Source organism: Cervus elaphus, chromosome 12 (assembly GCF_910594005.1).
Source record: "Cervus elaphus chromosome 12, mCerEla1.1, whole genome shotgun sequence".
Lineage (NCBI taxonomy): Eukaryota > Metazoa > Chordata > Mammalia > Artiodactyla > Cervidae > Cervus > Cervus elaphus.
The window spans coordinates 3,891,294-3,905,542 of record NC_057826.1 but is presented as its reverse complement, the minus strand read 5'-3'; the positions used below and the strand labels follow the sequence as shown (position 1 = coordinate 3,905,542).

The 14,249-nt window shown below is 44.9% G+C and overlaps 1 non-coding gene across 1 annotated transcript; it reads left to right on the top strand.

Moving 5' to 3' along the window:
* The first annotated feature begins 13,549 nt into the window (after nucleotides 1–13,549).
* Nucleotides 13,550–13,622, top strand: TRNAG-UCC. Its single transcript has one exon. It is a non-coding gene; the product is annotated as a tRNA-Gly (tRNA).
* The last annotated feature ends 627 nt before the right edge of the window (nucleotides 13,623–14,249 follow it).

The following is a 14,249-nucleotide window of genomic DNA, read 5'->3' as shown; positions in this document are numbered from 1 at the left end:
AAAGGGAATGGAGTAGTTCGGTTTCATACAGACTGATTTGTTAGGAGAGGGGCCGCCGCTGCAGCTCGAGGCTCTGGGGAAGAGGCAGTGATCCCAATCATCACAGTTTAGCCACGAGGATGCTGTGGAGAAGGCATTCAAGCAGGATGAAGAGGAAGTGCAAAGGCCCAGAGATGAAAGCGGAAGGATGCTGCAGAAGCAAGGCGAGCGGGGCCGGGGCTGTGGGCACTGGGAAGGGACGGCTGAGGCTACCTGATGGATCCAAACCCAAGCCGTTAGGGAGGGTCACCCACAACTGTCTCGGAAAATCAGGCGCAGTCAGTCTGCTTTTGCACATTGAGATCAACACACAGAGACATCCATTGGACACAGTTCATGGCTTTGGAGTCAGCCCTTCCCAGGTATGACTTGGAGCTCCTCGTTTGGGGAAGCTACTTGACTTCTCTAAGGCCTGCTTCCTTATCTGCAAAAGAAAAAGGATCACAGTATGAATTCCTTCCCCAGAGAACGGTTGTGAGAATTAAGGATAGACGTGTAAATGACTGTGTAAGCATTGAGCAAGTGTTATTTTTTTCATATTCTTATTTTTATTCTGAAAAGAATAAACTTTTTTTTCTGCAAGGACATTTTTTTGCCCCAAGGTTAGACAGGTCTTGGTTCAGCTGATTTTCCTGGTGTGGGAGAGCTGGGAGATGCTATGGAGAAGCCCGATTCCCAAGAATTTTGATGCCCTAAATAAGACACTCCTTGCTCTATGAAGTTCTGAGTGCATTTGTCCCATGCTACTTCTTCAGTGTGTGCATTTAAGGGCAATGGGAAAGCAATGCTGATTCCCACAGGTCCCTAGAGTCTACTGATGACCTTCATAAGTCTGGAAACTGGAGCCTGTGTCCTCTTAGACTGTAACTTCCAGATTTTTCTCCCTCATTTTGTGAGATGGTCCAAAAGCAAGGCAGTATCCTTGGGCTGCCTGGATATCTCCCCGGCCTTCTTCATGTTTTCATATGTTTCAGGTAAACACATTTGTTATAGGATTCTACCCCAGATAAGGGAGTGTGGGAGGGTCCAGTAAAGAGGAGAAATAAAGAATGGACATGGGTACTTATGAATGGACATGTCCATTAGGATCTTTCCTTTCTGTTTTAATTGTTATTTATATAGGTACTACAGTAACACAGAAAATATTCCAAAATATAAGACAGCTATACAATAAAACATGGTCCACTTCCAGTCTTCACCATTTCTCAATTTATTTCCCCAACAGCATGCTGGGCTGAATGAAGCACAAAGCCAGAATCAAGATTACCAGGAGAAACATCAATAACCTCAGCTATGCAGATGACACTACCCTTATGGAAGAAAATGAAGAAGAACTAAAGAGGCCTCTTGATGAAAGTGAAAGAGGGGAGTGAAAAAGTTGGCTTAAAACTCAACATTCAGAAAACTAAGATCATGGCATCCAGTCCCATCACTTCATGACAAATAGATGGGGAAACAGTGGCTGACTTTATTTTTGGGGGCTCCAAAATCACTGCAGATGGTGATTGCAGCCATGAAATTAAAAGACACTTATTCCTTGGAAGAAAAGCTATGACCAACTTAGCATATTAAAAAGCAGAGACATTACTTTGCCAACAAGGTCCGTCTGGTCAAGGTTATGGTTTTTCCAGTAAGGTCATGTATGGATGTGAGAGTTGGACTGTGAAGAAAGCTGAGCACCGAAGAATTGATGCTTTTGAACTGTGGTGTTGGAGAAGACTCTTGAGAGTCCCTTGGACTGTAAGGAGATCCAACCAGTCCATCGTAAAGGAGATCAGTCCTGGGTGTTCATTGGAAGGACTGATGCTGAAGCTGAAACTCCAGTACTTTGGCCACAGTTGACTCATTGGAAAAGACCCTGATGCTGGGAGGGATTGAGGGCAGGAGGAGAAGGGGACGACAGAGGATGAGATGGTTGGATGGCATCACCGACTCGATGGACATGGGTTTGGATAAATTCCAGGAGTTGGTGATGGACAGGGAGGCCTGGTGTGCTGCAGTCAGATGTGACTGAGCAACTGAACTGAGCTACTGTTACCAAGTTCTCAGGTAACCTTCCAGAGATGTCTGTCTACAAAAGCATAAATCAAGGATCAGAGTCTGTCTGTACACTGATCCATAACGCATGACTCATAGTGACCTTGATATGACAATGGAAACCACGTCACATGAATCTGCCACATTCAAATGATGGTGCGACTGGCACCCTTCAGCTCTGCCTGCACATGAACAGAGAGACTGCTCCTCTGGGCACAGATGGGATGTTTCAGCATGGGTTTACTGGGCACCTACTCCGTGGCAGGTCCTGAGCTTGGCACTCGTGAACACAAGTGGAGAGATGGAGCGGTCCTTCTGAGCCAGTCTCTGGACACAGCAGCACGGCGGAGCAGCTCATGTCGGTATGTGAGACAAATGTTGAAAACAACAAATGTCTGCCTACACCAATCAGGGAGTCGCTCTTGGTTTGAAATGGGAAACCAGTACAAAATGCCTGGCTCCCTCCATGAAATGACATACGCTTCTTCCTGCAATTCAGCTTTTTCTTTTTTACACTAAAACTTCAAGTGGTGCCCCGAAGGGTGGCAAGGTTTCTGGGTAGCAGGGATGGTCTAGGCCCAGGGCAGAGACAGCAGACAGCCCTGTTGTTAGGCTGCTGGCACCCTCTTGCATTGGAGAAGGAAGTGGTAACCCACTCCTGTATTCTTGCCTGGAGAATCCCCACAGACAGAGGAGCCTGGCGGGCTACAGTCCATGGGGTCGCAGAGTCGGACAGGACTGAGCGACCATGCCACCGTCACCGCTCTCTTGCATTTTCCCTGGCTCTTTTCAGTGTCTCAGCTCTCCACAGGTAACCTGATCTCACTGTTATTACTTACTGAAGAAGTGCTTTGGAATGGATACAGCACATTTATTAAAAGAAAGAAGAGCCCTTGATCAACACTTTGACAAACGTGCAGTCAGATGTGTAGTTAGAAGGGGAAAAAGACTCTTTCCCAAGAAGAGCTAATCAGAAGCAGGCATCATTAGGCAAAACATAAAGATTTCATAGCAACCGCATCAAGCTCAGGACATCACAATCACATTCTCACTGGCTTTCAAAGAGATGGACTCCTCCATGCATCACTCTTTATCCCTGCAAAAAAATAAATTTTTTAATTCACACAGATGGACTGGATTGGACAACTATGTTCTAAGACTCCCCTTTGCCTGAAAGGGAAAGTTGCTCAGTTGTGTCCAACTGCAACCCCATGGACTATACAGTCCATGGAATTCTCCAGGCCAGAATACTGGAGTGGGGAGCCTTTCCATTCTCAAGGGGACCTTCCCAACCCAGGGATCGAACCCAGGTCTCCTGCATTGCAGGCAGATTCTTTACCAGCTGAGCTACAAGGGAAGCCCCAGAATACTGGAGTGGGTAGTCTATCCGTTCTCCAGTGGATCTTCCTGACCCAGGAATCAAATCAGGGTCCCCTGCATTGCAGGTGGATTCTCTGCCAGCTGAGCTATCAGGGATGCCTAGAATTTTCCAATTCTATTATTTTAAGACAGGTGTTATTTTTAGTAGGTGTTCAGTAGACAAATGCTGAAACATTTCATCTTTGCCTGGAGGAGCAGTCTCTCTGCGTTCCCTGTGACATGCAGGGGGAAGCTCTTTTTGGTGAATGGTGCCAGTAGGTGATGTGGTTTCCACTGTCATATCAAGAGTTGCTTTTCATGATACTATGGGTCATGCATTATGGATCAATGTATAGAAAGGCTCTGATCCTTATATCGTCTCTATGCCAAAGCAATCTTCCAAAAGAAATCAACTTTGGGAAGTTAATAAATAAATACATTGTAAATCTTTGAAGGAAGCATTTTCCTGTTTTGTTTTGTTTTAATTTTTAATCAATCCCCCCGCCCCATTCTTCTTCCATGCCCACCAGCACCATCTTCTCTGACACAGCTGCTGGTCCAATCCTGGAGTGAATCAGAGCAAAGCAAAATACCAAACTCTACTTAGACACTCAGTACCCAATAAAGAGAGCCAATGCCCTTGAGAAACCTTGAAACTAGAAGCACAAGAGTAAAACACAGCTTCTCCTCCTCTTTACCCACCATTCCTGAAGGTTTTAGGGAGATGGAAAAGCGCCTATTTACTTGAATATTTTAATGAGATCTAATGGGCTTTCGTGGTGGCCCATTGGTAAAGAATCCACCTGCCAATGCAGTCAATACATGTATAAATCCTTGAGTCAGGGTCATCCCCTAGAGAAAGAAATGGCAATCCACTCCAGTATCCTTGCCTGGGAAATCCCATGAACAGAGGAGCCTGGCAGTCTATAGCCCATGGGGTCTCAAAACAGTCAGACACGACTTAGCGACTAAGCAACAACAAATGAAGAGCAGAAGGCAGATTTGGTCACCACCATCCCTAGGGCCATTCAGACCACCATCCCATAAACAGTGACCATCTGCTCTGTGCCAGGCATGTGCCATAAAAGGGGACAAAAAAGTGGCAAAGACCAAGTCCTTGCCTTGAAAAATTTCTGCCTAATGTCAGAATCAGCTCAGAAACAAACACACTGCCATATGTGGTGCCTAAAACAATCACGGGGAGTGGATAGAATTCTGGGAACACAGAGGTTTCCGTGGATACCGCTAGGCCCTGGGGATCCGAAAGGATATAAAATAGAGTCACAAAGAATCACAGTAGTTCATGAAAAATAAAGACGGGTGGAGCAACATGTATTAAAGAAAAAAAAGTTTGGAAGAGGAGGAAGAGATACAACGGTAAAAAGACCACGGAGAGTAAAACCTGCATAGAGAAGAGACAGTCACATCGGAATGGCCACTGACTGAACAAGCATCTGAGAGAGATGATGTAAGAATAGTAACAGATCCAGCTGCTGTAAAAGGAAGCTCAACTACAAGGTCTGGAGGCCCGGGATTTGGATCCCACGGTGTGAAGATGGGCCTGACCCCTCCAGTCAAGGGGAGAGGTGGACATCCTGAGTAGGTGGATCCAGAGAGACCCCTCAGGCCCTGCTGAAGGCACAAGGACCCACTGCAGTACTCAGGGGATCCCAGTGCTAATAAAGGCAGAGCGCGCTGGTGTTGTGTTATAACTGGAGGCTGGATACTAAGGCTGAGAAGCCTTGAGGTCACGGAAGATGATCTTTATGGCATCTTACAGCTCTCTCTTCCTTACCAAACCTGGGCCACTTAGGGCACAGACTGAGTCTTTACTAATCTCAGAATTGTCAGGACCGAGACCCTGTAGGTATAGGGTTTCCCTGGTTGCTCAGACAGTAAAGAGTCTGCCTGCAATGCAGGAGACCCAGGTTCGATCCCTGGGTCGGTAAGATCCCCTGGAGAAAGGAAGAGCTACCCACTCTAGCATTCTTGCCTGGAGAATTCCATGAACAAAGGAACTTGGTGGGCTACAGTCCATGGGGTCACAAAGAGTCGGACACGACTGAGCAACTAATACCCACACACAGACCCTGTAGGTATAGGATAATAATATTAAATGCTGAATATTTGAATAGGTCCCTTGGTATTTTCCACAGGATTTTCATGCATATGTGCACATTTGGTGCCCTCATTTCCATTCCATAAGTTGGGTTGTAGAGATTCCATTTTAGAGTTGGAGAACTGGAGGCTTGGAGAGACTGAATGCCTTTGCTGAGACTATACGGCCGGGAAATTACACGCCCTGGCCACCCATCTTCCCCTCCGGCCACCATCAGCACGTCCACCCTGTGCAAGTCTGACCGTGGACTATGAGAAGCCTTCATGCTTGCGCCATCTCATCCCTCTCCATCGCCACTCATTCTCTAAGCAGGAGTGTGAGAAGCTTCCACGTGCCAGAGACCTGACATCGTGATGAATCAAAGTCCTTGCTTGCATGGAGTTTGCATTCCAGGAAGGAGACTGATCATGAGCAAGAAAGGACCTAGGAGACAGGAGCTACAAAGAAAACAGAACTCAAGCCTGTGATAGAGTGGGCTGGAGGAGGCCAGCGCAACTTGGCAGGGTGGCCCAGGAGGAAGGCTCTCAGAGAGACAGCTGAGCTGAGAGCTGGTGAGAGGGGGAACCAGTCCTGCAGAAGCCGAGGGAGGAGTATTCCAGGCGGAGGACGGAGCATGGCCTCTCAGGTGGGGCGAGCTGGACGCAGAGGAGAGGCAGGGTGTTACCCCAGCTGGGTCGGATGCTTCTCCCATTCTCACCGGTGCCCTGTGCCAATCAATGCCTTTCAGGTTGTTCAGCCCTCACTGATTTTCTCAGCTCTCCACGGGCCTCTTTAACACGGGCCTCTTTCCCCTCTTCATTCCTGATGTCTGGCATAACCCCTGGCATGTGGTTGACATCCAACTTCCCCCGCTATTGGGTCAAGGAGGCGATCTGACTTCATTGGAACATACTCATAGGTACTCTGGAGCCAGTCAGCAACGGGTCTGAGGTCTCCAGGGATACTCAGAGGAATCAAAACAAAATCTGAAAGCAAGTGGCTACAGAGTTGAAAAGGAAAAAAAAAAAAATATACCCGCATCTGTAGCTACCTTCTGACAGATGTGGTAAATGAGTAATTTATAAGTGCATAATTTACAGGATGTCTATGACAAAGCCCAGAGTGCTGATTCAGAGAAAGCATGGGTGAGTAATGAGATTTTTATGGGATGTTGTGTACAGGTTTGTTCCGAATTTGTAGTCCTGGTTTCTCAGGAATCACAAATGGCTTCTCTGTCCATTCCCAACCCCTAGGCTGAAAAATACGGATTCAGACAGTAAACCAATAATACACTTTTAATAATTATAATGCATATTATAATTATTTATCATAATACAATTATAATTGCTATATTATAATATATAATATAACAATAATATGCATTTAAATAATTATATCATGCCTGACAAGGCCTCCTCTTTGGACATGATGCCATGATCTCTTTTTTCCTGGCAGCCTCAGTAAACCCAGGTGGGCAGACAATCCCTTTAGAAGCTGTGGTATGTAGGGAAATCTATTCAGCTTCCACAGCTTGGCCCTTTATCCACTTCTGCCTCCCATTCTTTATTTATGAGGCCACATTTGCATGAAAACAAGATCCTTGTTTCAGCCAGAGCCATTGATAGGCTTAGGTTTCCTGAAGACTTTTCTAATTATAGAGACGATCTTGGGATTCACGAAATGCTCAGAACAGAAATATAGCTCATCAAGTAAAGAAGTCAATAAGCTCAGGTTCCAGGGCCAGCTCCACTACTGAACTCACAGTGCAAATCACATTTCTGAATGTTCTCTCATGGGTAACGAAAGGATTGATCAAGACTAGTAGTTCCCAGCATAGAGTTCTAAGATGGTCAGACTCCTCAAAATATGCATTTTGATTTTTTTAAAATTTCATGGAAAGCACAAATATTCCCTAAAAAGCCCTCCTACATATCTAAAACAACGTTCCAAGTGACTTCTAATAGTCTAAACATATCCCAAACAAAATTCCTAATTTTTTTTCCCTCCAAATCCATTTTATCCCAGCCCACTCACCCTCATACACTCATTCACATAGTCACTCAAACTAAGAATCTACCGCAGCCTTTGACTTCTCTCTGGCCTTCACCCCCAACACGCGTGCATGCTGAGGCACTTCAGTCGTGGTGTCTGACTCTTTGTGACCCTGGGGACTGTAGCCTGCCTGGCCCCACCTCTCTCAGTAATTCTTCAGGAAGCCCTATCAGGCTGACTTTCAAAATGCATCCCAAAGGCATCCATCTGTCTCCACCCCTGCTGTCTCTGCACCAGCCTGAGTCAGGACCGTCTCTCATCTGGCCCTGGCCATTCACCTCGAGACAGGCCCCCTGCTCGAGTGAATTACCCTGGTGACAATCCCTTCTCCAGTCTCAGCCTGTGACTGCACCGCGTCAAACCCTGGGGTGGCTCCTCTGGCCTTGGACACGAAAGCCCACTCCCTAGGTGGCCGTCCAGCCCTCCCTCCCAACCCCATCTTCTTCTAGACCCCCGCCCCTCCATAGTCTTCCATGCTCATTGGTCTTCTATTTCTAGAAAATGCTAACCTCTTTCCCTCCTCTAGGCTGTACGTTTTGTGACATCTTCCTGAATCTGTCCTCCGTATCTTAAACGGCTAGCCTCTTACTGTTTTGGGTCTCAGCTCAGAGGTAAATTTCTCTCTCTCACTCTTTCTCTCTGTTTGATCTCATACTTTCTATCTAAAATTGATAGAGTCACTCTATTTGACATTGGCCACCGCTGCTTTCTCATAGTGCTTATCTTCATTTATTCCTATCTGAAATTAATTAGATATTTTTAATTAAATGAACCTCTCTCTCTTTTTTTTGTTACTTTTTATTTCCTTTGACTTTATGTAAGAACAATGTCTGATCAAAAGTTCTTACAATTCAGTTATGAACACTGATTCTCTTGGGCTGCTCTAAACTCTAGCAATAACGTATGGCTTTGATATTTTAAAAGGAGAAAAATATTTGATAATTAATAAGTGTCATGACGACAACTAAAATTTATTGACCACTTACCAAGTGCCAGGCATTGTGATAAGCATTTTATGGACAAATCTCATTTAATCTTCATAACAATACTATTACATAAATACTTTTATTATATACTCACCTTGTAGATAAAACATCTTGAACACAGATAGAACACATTCAAGTGCCTATGGACATTATGAAAGAGGGTGAGTAGATAGGGCTTGAGCCCATGTTGTCTGAATCCTAAATCCATGCTCTTCACTATCATAGTATTCTGCCGATCTTAACAGTTACAAGTTAATCTTTTCCCCCCATAAAGTTTCCAGGCAATAAAAATAATGAGTACATATTATTATCATTACAGAGCTCAGAAAAACTTTAGGATTATTTAAAACAGGATCGAGCTGGCGCCGTGCTGGAGTTTCTTCATCTAACAGCAGACCGGTGAGTTGTCAGCCTCCCAGTTTCAGATATCAATCCATCATGTTCAGAGCTGCTATGCTGCTAATTAGGTCATTTCCAGGAGAAAATAGCTATCAGGCAGATATGCCGGGGATGCTTGAAGATCAAGCTATTGATCCTCTGTAGACAAATCCACATGGGGGAGCAAGATGAGAAAGAGAATTTACTTGGTGAGGATGGAACAGAGACAGGAAGATGAGTGAAAGGATGCTTATGGCGGGTGCTCCTGATTCTCTGGGACAGGGCTGGGAGATGAAGTCCGTCCTGCAGAAGAGATCTGGACAGGCCCTGCCTCTCCTCGCCGTCTTTCTCATAGGTACTTTCTTTGTCTACATCAATGCCGACAGTCCATTCATCACTATGTCTCAGCCTAGAAGATATTTTATTTCCAAGATGACATCGTACTTTCTCACACTGATCTAGGGCAGTTTTATAGCTTAACTCTCAGAGAACAATCTTACCTACCTCGAATTCTTGTGAGGCATTTAGCGGTCCCTGTATTCTATCCACAGAAGGGTACTGGCGGGTCCAGAAGCAGGAGGGAGGGACAGTGGAGGGCTGCCAACTGGTGAGCTGGGCCCCTTTGAACACTCAGTTCTGAGCCTTAAACGAGCAACAACAACAAAAAAATGTCATTCTCTTTTTCCCCTTTTCTTTTCAGAGGTTTAAGTCTGACACCAGCAATAAGGCATCCTCTGCTTGTAATTCTGTCTTAATTCATCATTTACAACAGCTGATCTTATAACCTTCCCTGCTTGTATCATAATGAAGAGAAAAATTGATGGGCAGCCAAGATAAAGGTTTTGCCAACTGCTATTGCTCTTACATCGGGATTGCCTGTGAGCATGTTTTTGTTTTGGGTTTTTTTTTTCCACGTCTCTCCCTAAAATATCACATGGATTACAAGCCACAGGGAACCTGGAAGAAGCATCTGATTTTCAGGAAGCCCCAGAGCCATGTCTTGGGGGGAGCCTCAGGGTAAATGTCTCTTGTCCTATTTTGATCAGAAAATATTTTCGTGGTATTGGCAGTACATGGAGAAATAAAATTCTGGTAAAGAGGTTACCCTCTGAGAATTAAACTAGTAAAATACATGGTATCATTGTGCTTAGCCATCTGTGTGCATAAAGCAAAAGACAGCCTGTAAATGTGTCACTGAAGAATTTGCAGACACCCAAACCTCCAATAAAGATGATGGGAACAATCTCGGGGAGAGAGTCTGACACTTGACAGCAATTTAGAAAGCAGAAAGCTAATCAATTGCAAGGTACTCTGCCCAAGAAAAGCTTGGGGAGTGGGTGAGACTGCCACTCCAGAGAGCAATCAACACACGCTCCCCAGGAGGATGGCCGTTCTCAGCCAAGGGAAGAGAGAACCCCAGGGAGAGAGCATCAATTTTACCCGAAGATCTTGGGGAAACTATATTCAAATAAACATGAATATTTCATAGGGTAGACAACTAGAGGGAATATTTTGTGTGCTTTGAAGTTTACAATTGAGTAGAAGAGAATATTTTCCTACTGTTTTCCCCAAGATCCTGTCATACACAGACAGGCAAACCTCACCTCAAATGTTTGCTCACTTGTTAGTTTCATGGCTTCACGCTGTCATAAATTTGCACGTTCTCCCATACTGTCCCTCTCTCTTGCAAATACTGCATAAGAATAGTCAGATCCAGAATAAGGACTTTTACCTGGCTCAAGTCACCCAAGCCAGTCTGTTGTTGCTGTTCGACCACTAAGTCATGTCCGACTCTTTGGGACCCCTGGCACAGCAGCATGCCAGATTTCCCTGTCCTTCACTATCTCCCAGTTTGCCCAGATTCATATCCATTGAGTCGGTGATGCTGTCTAACTATCTCATCCTCTTGCCCCCTTCTCCTTTTGCCTTCCATCTTTCCCAGCATCAGGGTCTTTTCCAGTGAGTCAGTACTGGAGTTTCAGCTTCAGCATCAGTCCTTCCAATGAATATTCAGGGTGATTTTCTTTAGGATTGACTGGTTTGAGCTCCTTGCATACCAAAGAACTCTCAAAAGTCTTCTCCAGTACCACAGTTCGAAAGCATCAATTCTTTGGCACCCAGCCTTCATTACAGTCCAACTCTCATATCCATACAGGACTACTGGAAAAATCATGGCTTTGACTAGACAGGCCTCTATCAGCAAAGTGATGTCTCTGCTTTTCAACACACTGCTATGTTTTCATATCTTTCCTTCCAAGGAGTAAGTGTCTTTTAATTTCATGGCTACAGTCACTATCTGCAGTGATTTTGGAGGCTAAGAAAATAAAATCTGTCACTGTTTCCACTTTTTCCCCTTCTATTTGCAATGAAGTGATAGGACCAGATGCCATAATCTTAGTTTTTTTGAATGTTGAGTTTTAAGCCAGCTTTTTCACTCTCCTCTTTCACCCTCATCAAGAGGTTCTTTGGTCCCTCTTTGCTTCCTGCCATTTGAGTGGTATCATCTGCATATCTGAGGTTCTTAATATTTCTCCTGAAAATCTTGATTCCAGCTCTGAGCTTCATCCAGTCTGGCATTTCACATGATATAATCTGCATATAAGTTAAATAAGCAGGGTGACAATATATAGCCTCGACATACTCCTTTCCCAATTTTTCCATTGTTCCATGTCTGGTTCTAACTGTTGCTTCTTGACCTTCACACAGATTTCTCAGGAGACAGGTAAGGTGGTATTCCCATCTCTTTAAAAATTTTCCACAGTTTGTTGCGATCCACACAGTCAAAGCCTTTGGCATAGTCAATGAAGCAAAGGTAGATGTTTTTCTGAAATTCTCTTGCTTTTTCTATGGTCCGATGGTTGTTGGTAATTTGATCTCTGGTTCTTTTGCCTTTTCTAAATCCAGTTTATATACCCAGAAGTTCTTGGTTCACATGCTGTTGAAGTCTAGCTTGAAGGATTTTGAGCATTACCTTGCTAGCTTGTGAAATGAGCACAATTGTGCAGTAGATTGAGCATTCTTTGGCATTGCCTTTCTTTGGGATTGGAATGAAAACTGACCTTTTCTAGTCCTGTGGCCACTGCTGAGTTTTCCAAATTTGCTGACATATTGCGGTGTTAGCACTTGCACAGGCCAAGCCAATGCCTTCCCTAAAATTTCAATGTTTTCTATCAAAATCCAGTCAGAAGGAGAAATCACACCAGTCATTTGAGTAGTGAAAATGTATTTGTACTGTAAGGAATTATTAACTAGCAGCACAGGATTGATGACGTGGGACAAGGATGGGCATGTGGGCCAGTCTGCCAGGCCCGTTCATTTATGGTTTGTCCACTGAGTTAGTAATTCGGAACCGACTCCATGGCCTGCAAACCCTGAGACACTTGCTCTCTGGCCCTTTACAGAAAATATATGCTAACTCCTGCTCCAGAGAGTACGGGAATAGCAAACATAGGACTGAGATAGAGCACCCAAAGAAGAGTCATCTGAGAAAAAGCCACCCACTATGCCAGGCTGAGATTCAGACCTCACTTGCGAAGGTGTGGTTAGGGCCATCTGGATGGTGGGAAAATTCACTAAATGCTGGAGGCCAGTGCTGGCAAGTTGGAACCTGCCTTCTGGGGTTTAACCAGACCCACATGGAAGTCCCCTCCCATTAGCCCCATCCCCACTGGGAATACACAGATGGGCATCTGCAAAACTCATCAAGGGGCTTCCCTTGTGGCTCAGTCGGTAAAGAATCTGCCTGAAGTGCAGGAGACCTGGGTTCGATCCCTGCGTTGGGAAGATCCCCTGGAGAAGGAAATGGCAACCCACTCCAGTATCCTTGCCTGGAAAATCTCACAGACAGAGGAGACTGGTGGGCTGCAGTCCATGGGGTCGCAAAGAGTCAGGCACAACTGAGCAACTAACACAAAATTCATTGAAGGGTTTTGTCACTGGGCAGACCACATGCCACTGGTAGCCTTGAACCACAGAGACCACAGATGAAATCACAGTAGAACACTGACAGCTCAATTGCTAGAGAATCCGCCTGCAAGGCAGGAGACCCCAGTTTGACTCCTGGGTCGGGAAGATCCACTGGAGAAGGGATAGACTACCCTCCAGTATTCTTGGGCTTCCCTGGTGGCTCAGTTGGTAAAAAATCTGCCTGAAATGTGGAGACCTGGGTTCAGTCCCTGGGTTGGGAAGATCTCCTGGAGACAGGAAAGGCTACCCGCTCCAGTATTCTGGCCTGGAGAATTCCATGGACCCCATAGTCCATGGGGTTGCAAAGAGTCAGACACGACTGAGTGACTTTCACTTTCATTTTCAGAACCTGGAGCAGGAGTCCCCCACCCTACAATGTCCCTCCAAAGTCCCCTGTTGACAAAGCCTGGATCTAGCCACTGGGTAAGCAAAAAAATGTTTACAGGATGCAGCTCCAACATCACAAGCCAAGGCAAACAGCATGAATTTGGATCTGAGAAGCAGCAAATCAGTACCAGTGTCAAGAAATATGTTAAAAGAATTGTAACTTCATAGCTTCTGTTGAGTATTTCTATTGCTAGGTTGAAAAGACCTGATATTTAGAAATAGAGCTTAAGTTAGAAATACAAGTACTTCCCTGGTGGTCCAGTGGTTAGGACTATGCACTTCCAATGCAGGGGACATGGGTTCAATCCCTGATCAGGGAACTAATGTCCCACATGCTGTGTGGCAAGGCCAACTTTTTTTTTTTTTTTTAACAAATAAAATAAGAATAATAAAATACTTTAAAAAACAATACATGTATAACTGTTCCTTCCCCTGAAACCAACTAAAATGACAGTAAACAATTTTTTAGGTATAAAACTCCAAAGAATAAAAACTGTAGGAGGAAAACAAAGAAATTTTGTTAAGTTCACCAAATCTTTAGAATATAGAAAGCAAGCCAAGGGAAGAGTAGTAAGTGACAGGGTGGGGGTGCATCCACCTGTGCCTGCAAGGGGGTGGGAGGCAATTCACCCCACAGACCCTTTGAAAGGTACGGAATGTGGGGTCATCCGGGCTCACAAAAGTTCAGAGTGGGTCAAAAGGCTGAAAACACAGTATACTCATTTGCTCTGGCTGAGATAACCAAGTACCACAGACAGGACAGCTTAAACAACAGAAGCTTATTTCCTCCCAGTTCTGGAAGCTGAAGTCCCAGAACAAGGTGTCAGCAGAGTTTGTTTCTTCTGAGGTCTCTCTCTGTCTTTTGAATGGCCCTCTTCTCCCTGTGTCTTCATATAGCTTTCCCACTCTACTCATCTGTGTCTACATTTCCTCTTCTTCTCATGAGG